Below are 7,231 nucleotides of genomic sequence, written 5' to 3' on the forward strand. Positions count from 1 at the left end.
AATGTTTTTTTACTTTATTAATGAGAGATAACATAATTAGTGGGAGGAGTTATAAACTATTTAATGTTTTACCATTATGCCATTTCTTTTTTTTCTTCTCACATTAAATTTCTTCTCAAATAAACCTTCTATATATATATATATATATATACTAGGTTATCACCCGCGAACTTCGCGGGTAGAAAAATTTACTTTATATTAATCGAGTTATGTCATTAAATAAAATAAAAATACATGTTTTCAAACGTAATTTTTTATAATTGTTTTGAATTGAAAGTTGTAGTCAATGGGTTGCGAGTAAGGTCAGAAACTTCGGGCAAGAACCGGAGGCAGAAACTTGCCTCTCTGAACGACCCATGAAACAAAAAAAAAACTTTTATTTTTTATAATAAAATATACACATGAAGTTGTTCGAACCTGCAAAACAAACTCATTTAACTAAATTTAGAAGTTAATTAAAAGTTTAAATTAGAAAATATAAACAACAAAAACTTTATTCATTAAAATATACACATGAAGTTGTTAACCTGAGCTTCTCCAACATTCTGCATCATCGACATCGCAGAGTACATCCAAAATCATTTAACATCCTAAACCTGTAACAACCACCCAGATAAGAGACTTAATCTTCCAAGTACCTCGAATGGTTTGTCGGATCGTTCAAAATCCAGTATGTTTAACGCAACTTCACAGCTCTATGAAACAATCGGCTCTGGATCTTTGGAGAATTCCTCAAATAGAGATATACATTGGTCATCTACAAAAATGGTTTATTAAGGTCAGAAACATCAAGTTTTTCATAAAAGTGTCCCGAGTCAACCCAACACAGCCGTTTTGACCCTAAAAACCATGTTTGACTACCTACCCAATATAGTCCATTTTCCACAAAATATTATTAAAAAGTATAGTAGATTTTAGAAGCATGGTTACCTATATTTTTTGTTTTAAAAATGTGGCAACTCTCTCTCTATCCTCTTTTCTGTGTGTTAAATTATTCTTTTTTTCCTTTTCCTTTCAGTTTTTTGTTAAGAATATAATTCAGATTATAACAACCTCTCATTTTTTATACTTAAATGTGAATCTAATTGTTCAAACTTATTTGTCTACAATCAACAAAATCTCATATAACCAGCAATTTCATGCACAATCAAAGGTGTCACAATCAAACACAAACATAATTCAATCTACACATTTCTCAAAACACAATCTCTAACATCACTAACCTATAGCAATAATTCAAAACCCTAACTAATGTGTTGTGCACTCACTAATATCTGCTACACATGTCTCACTTATTCATCTTCACAACTTCAAACACATCTTATCTAACACCTTATGCCAATCAACAAAATCTCATATATACATAAACCTTGAATATTACTCAAACACATCTTATTTAATGAATCAAAATAAAAACACATAAACCTTGAATATTACTCAATTTATGACTACTATCCCACAAAACAAAACTTTGTCAACAAATTATACTAACTTATGCAATGGTAAACCATAAAATAACAAATTAATTTAGACGATTAGCCTTGCAGAAAACCCAAATCGGGAAAGTTTACCAGAATTGTTAACGAAAAAAAATCAGACTCAGATTGGGTTACTCAAGCGGATATTAATCACGAAAAAAATCAGACTCAGATTGCAATTACTTCAAAATTTAAAATTAAAATAATGATTGAGTTCAAAATTTAAAATTTAAAATCTGAAAATCAAATCACTAATATCCAACCCCGTAAATCAAGCAAACTTATTAGGAAAGTCTAACATTTCAAATTTAAATTCAATTTACAGTTTCGAAATTTAAAATCAAACACATTAATGGCAAACTTTCAAATCTAATAAGTTCTGTTCAAACTTATTTGTCTACAATCAACAAAATCTCATATAACCAGCAATTTCATGCACAATCAAAGGTGTCACAATCAAACACAGACATGATTCAATCTACACATTTCTCATAACACAATCTCTAACATCACTAACCTGTAGCAATAATTCAAAACCCTAACTAATGTGTTGTGCACTCACTAATATCTGCTACACATGTCTCACTTATTCATCTTCACAACTTCAAACATATCTTATCTAATACCTTATGCCAATCAACAAAATCTCATACATCAATCAGCGATACAATGCACAATCAAATACCTCACAATCAATTTCAAACATCAATCAATATACAAAATTTCTCAAGGCACAAATTTTAATATCACTAACCTAATGCGCTACTACTCAATAATGTGTCGGTGCCATGAAAAAACATCATAACCTTAACTAATGTGTTAACTTACCAAGGATCAAGGCTGTATATTTTCCCAATGTTGTTTGTCCGACGCATCGTCACAAATCTAACAACCGAGTCAATCAAATTATTAGTTAAAACCCAATGTATACTAATATCCAATCCCGTAAATCAAGCAAACTTATTAGGAAAGACTAACTTTTCAAATTTAAATTCAATTTACAGATTCGAAATTTAAAATCAAACACATTAGTGGCAAACTTTAAAATTTAAATTTAACATAATAATTGACTTCGAAATTGAAAATTTTAAAATCAAACACAATAATGGTTTATTTCAAAATTTAAATTTAGAATAATGATTAACTTCAAAATTTAAAATTTAAAATCTGAAAATCAAATCACTAATATCTAATCCCGTAAATCAAGCAAACTTATTAGGAAAGTCTAACCTTACCAAGCAAAACCAACCGACATGGTACCAATTTACAGCAATAGCAAGCATATCTCTGTCCAACATAGTTGCAGCCAAAAACTCCGGACCATCCAAAATAAACACCTAATGAATCAAAATAAAAGCACATCCCTAAAATTACAAATAATATAGTCAAAGCATCTCATAAAAAAACATCAGGATTTCAAAGCATTCAAAATTTAAAATCAAACACAATAATGGTTTACTTCAAAATTTAAATTTAAAATAATGATTGACTTCAAAATTTAAAATTTAAAATCTGAAAATCAAATCACTAATATCCAATCCCGTAAATCAAGCAAACTTATTAGGAAAGTCTAATCTTTCAAATTTAAATTCAATTTACAGATTCGAAATTTAAAATCAAACACATTAATGGAAAAGTTTCAAATTTAAATTTAAAATAATGATTGATTTCAAAATTTTAAATTTAAAAATCAAATCATTAAGGAAACATACCAAAAATATAGGATCATATTACTCAATCAACTTTAACAACGAATGAGAGTTGTTTTTAGGATCCATAACTGCAAATGAAGTAACCATTGTTTTAAAAAATATATAATGGTAATATATTTATAGAAACAAAGACTATTACAGAAACCGAATCATAATTCCGAATACAAAAATAATCTTTAACAACAGTAATCTGTTTATAGAAACAAAAACAACTTTAAAATTGAAATCAAAGGCATCTTTAAAGAATTAACAACTAACTAAATACAAAATTTATAACTCAATGACTCACGATAAATCATCATCAATAATTTTAAGACATTGACATATGGAAGTTGTTCTCCCCACAATAAGGTTGCAAAATCATATGGTATTTCCTATCAATCGAAACAAAAAAAACATATAAGTTGCAATAACTTATTGTGTGCACAAAACTGAAAACTTAAGAAACATATTAAAAATATAGGATCATAGTCCCCAATCAACTTTAACAACGAAGGAGCGTTGTTTTCATGATCCGTAACTGCAATGGAGGTAACCACTATTTTAAAAAAAATATAACGGTAATCTATTTATAGAAACAAAGTCTATTTACATAAACCGAATCATAATTTCGAATACAAAAATCATCTTTAACAACACTAATCTATTTATAGAAACAAAAACAACTTTAAAAAGAAATTAAAGACATCTTTAAAGAATTAACAATTAACTAAGTACAAAAATCATAACTAAATACAAAAAATTATAACTCACAAAACAAACCATAAGAACTTCAAAAGATAATCACATAAAATTTCAAATTAACACCTAAAGACAAAAATAAAAAAGAAAGACTATACATATCAAAAAACAAACAACACCAACAAAATTGAACTAACCTGTTTTTGGTCGACGAACAATTCGAAAAATATAGGATCATAGTCCTCAATCGACTTTAATAACGAAGGAGCATTGTTTTCATTATCCATAACTGCAAACGAAGTAACCATTGTTTAAAAAAATATAATGGTAATTTATTTATAGAAACAAAGTCTATTTACAGAAACCGAATCATAATTTCGAATACAAAAATCATCTTTAACAACAATAATCTATTTATAGAAACAAAAACATATTTAAAAAGAAATTAAAGACATCTTTAAAGAATTAAAAACTAATTAAATACAAAAATTATAACTAAAATACAAAAAATTATAACTCACAAAACAGTGCAAGATATACCTTTTCTTCAACTTCTCATAGGAACCCATTCAATAGTTCCTTGTAGGGGAAGAAGTCTGAAAGAAGCTCTTCACCTAAAATTACAAAACACAAAAAGTTTGTGAGATATGCAACTCGAGTACAAAAACAATAGTCAACGACTCGAAGCATCCCTAAAATTACAAATAATATAGTCAAAGCATCTCATAAAAAAACATCAAGATTTCAAAGCATACAAAATTTAAAATCAAACACAATAATGGTTTACTTCAAAATTTAAATTTAAAATAATGATTGACTTCAAAATTTAAAATTTAAAATCTGAAAATCAAATCACTAATATCCAATCCCGTAAATCAAGCAAACTTATTAGGAAAGTCTAACCTTTCAAATTTAAATTCAATTTACAGATTCGAAATTTAAAATGAAACACATTAATGGAAAACTTTTAAATTTAAAATTTAAATAGAAACCTTAATTCCAGAAAAATTATCATACTAAAAATAAATCACTAAAATTTAAATTTGAGGTTTCCAAAAAAAAAAAAATTATTAACGAAATTTAAACTGTGACAATCAAAATAAGGATTTTTTTATTAGTACTCAACAAATGACCGTTAAATAATTAATTAAAAGTGTAATACCATATAAGAAAACATATATTATATATATTTTGATAAAAAAATAAATTATATACATCAAAATTATTTGTCATTCTATTGTAGTTTCCATTTTACTTAAATATGATTGTTAATTAATAAAGAAACAAATTTATCTAAAATAACTTTGATATGTTATTGCATTATAAATGGAAATATTACTTTACAAAACTTTGGAAATTACGAATAGACAAAATCGACCAAATAATTTAACATAAATAAATTATCATTGTTTTGTTAATTATTATAAATTTTATAAGTTTCCTAAAATTAATAATAAGTTAATAAAAATATAAGATATACATCTAGAAATAAGTCAACATACAAATTCAAACATCAACTTATTTGGTAATTTGACTGTTATGTTTTATCGTGTGTAAGATATATTCAATTGTTGTATTTTTTAATAAAAATATATAAAACTAACATTCGTATTGAAAACAATACATAAGTAACTATCATAATTCGAACAAAATATCAAATCAGAAATACTCACATCAGAAAAAACTACGGAGGACAGACTCGGTTCAGAAATAAATATCTATAACTGCAAAGGAAGTAAGCAATTTTAAAAAAAAAATATAACTGTAACATATTTATAGAAACAATGTCTAATTAAAGAAACAGACTTGTAATTCAAATTTCAAAAATTAACCTTAAAAAACAGTGGTCTATTTATAGGAAAAAAATAATTTTTAAAAAGAAATTAAATGTTTCTTTAAAGCTAAATTGAACAAATGATAACTGAAAAATCAAAGAATATGAACTTCAAAACATTGATAATTTAATAAGAATAAAACACACTATATATATCAAAAAAAAATATGATAAACTAACCTCTGTTGCTTGACGAATGGTGGGATTCAGATTGTTATAACGGATGTAAGGAATCACATGAAAAAAATACAACAACCAAAATCATTAACTGCGATAAATGTGGAATAGATGATTAAGAAAAACCCGGAAACTTGATTTTATACATAACAAAAATCAACAAAAAACATCTGATGTAGATTTTGGTTTAAGAAAAAAATAAACATGTTCAATCTCTTAGATTAAAGATGTATACTACATAAACAACCGAGTAAAACAACATACCTTCAAGATTTATGGTCTGATCTACAAAATCAGAAAAAAAGAAGTTAATATAGTTAAAAAAATTAAACATGTTCAATCGCTTAGATTAAAGATGAATACTACATAAACAACAGAGTAAAACAACATACCTTCAAGATATATAGGTGGATCTACAAAAAATAAGGAAAAAAAAGGTTAATAGAAGTAGAAAGATTAAACAAAATAAAACATCATAAAATCTTTGAAAAATCTGAAATGACTATTAAATCCTGAGACTACTTTTCTAGCTTTGCTTTCAAATACAAACCTTCATTGTTCTCACAATCACCCATACGTGGTTTAGTGGAAGACTAAGAAGAACATAAATCCACATCATAAACGGCATCCAAATTACGCTTAAGTTCATTTTCCAGCATCTTCTACCCAACATTGTATTAAGATTCTGATAGTAGTTAAAATATAAATGAAAGCGTATTAAGATTCTGATGGTAGTTAAAATATAAATGAAACCATAATTTAAAATGAACAACAAAATATAAATAAAAATTTAGTTGATAAAATTAGAAAAATTAAAATAATAAATTTTGCTCACTTTTCCTTAAATGTCAGTATCTGATCAAAATTGTCGTTAAATGAAAAGCCGTGTACCATCAAAATTTGTAGATATCCCCCATTTACCTGTTATTAAGTAACAGAAATACACATCACATTTACTCGAGATATTGAAGCTTAAGATTGAGCCGTTTTCAAATTAACATGAGATTGAACACTTACCTTGCATAACCCAACTTTGATCAAAACAAAACCTCAATTGCAAATAAAAAACTGTGACAATCAAAATAAGGATTTTTTTATTAGTACTCAACAAATGATCGTTAAATAATTAATTAAAAGTGTAATACCATATAAGAAAACAAATATTATATATATTTTGATAAAAAAAATAAATTATCTACATCAAAATTATTTGTCATTCTATTGTAGTTTCCATTTTACTTAAATATGATTGTTAATTAATAAAGAAACAAATTTATCTAAAATAACTTTGATATGTTATTGCATTATAAATGGAAATATTACTTTACAAAACTTTAGAAATTACGAAT

The 7,231-nt window shown here is 25.9% G+C and overlaps 1 long non-coding RNA gene across 4 annotated transcripts; it reads right to left on the reverse strand.

The window, feature by feature from the left end:
• Positions 1–478: 478 nt before the first annotated feature.
• On the reverse strand, positions 479–6,946 carry LOC118483746. 4 transcript variants are annotated; one of them, XR_004871325.1, is made up of 11 exons: positions 6,900–6,946; positions 6,718–6,803; positions 6,433–6,567; positions 6,275–6,295; positions 5,886–6,167; positions 4,412–4,485; positions 4,069–4,160; positions 3,191–3,258; positions 2,714–2,815; positions 2,307–2,363; positions 479–757 (listed from the first exon to the last, which is right to left on the reverse strand). It is a non-coding gene; the product is annotated as an uncharacterized LOC118483746 (long non-coding RNA). The 4 variants fall into 4 exon arrangements; XR_004871323.1 differs by having other exon boundaries at positions 2,709–2,815; XR_004871333.1 differs by lacking the exon at positions 3,191–3,258.
• Positions 6,947–7,231: the final 285 nt, after the last annotated feature.

Source organism: Helianthus annuus, chromosome 2 (assembly GCF_002127325.2).
Source record: "Helianthus annuus cultivar XRQ/B chromosome 2, HanXRQr2.0-SUNRISE, whole genome shotgun sequence".
NCBI classification, from domain to species: domain Eukaryota; kingdom Viridiplantae; phylum Streptophyta; class Magnoliopsida; order Asterales; family Asteraceae; genus Helianthus; species Helianthus annuus.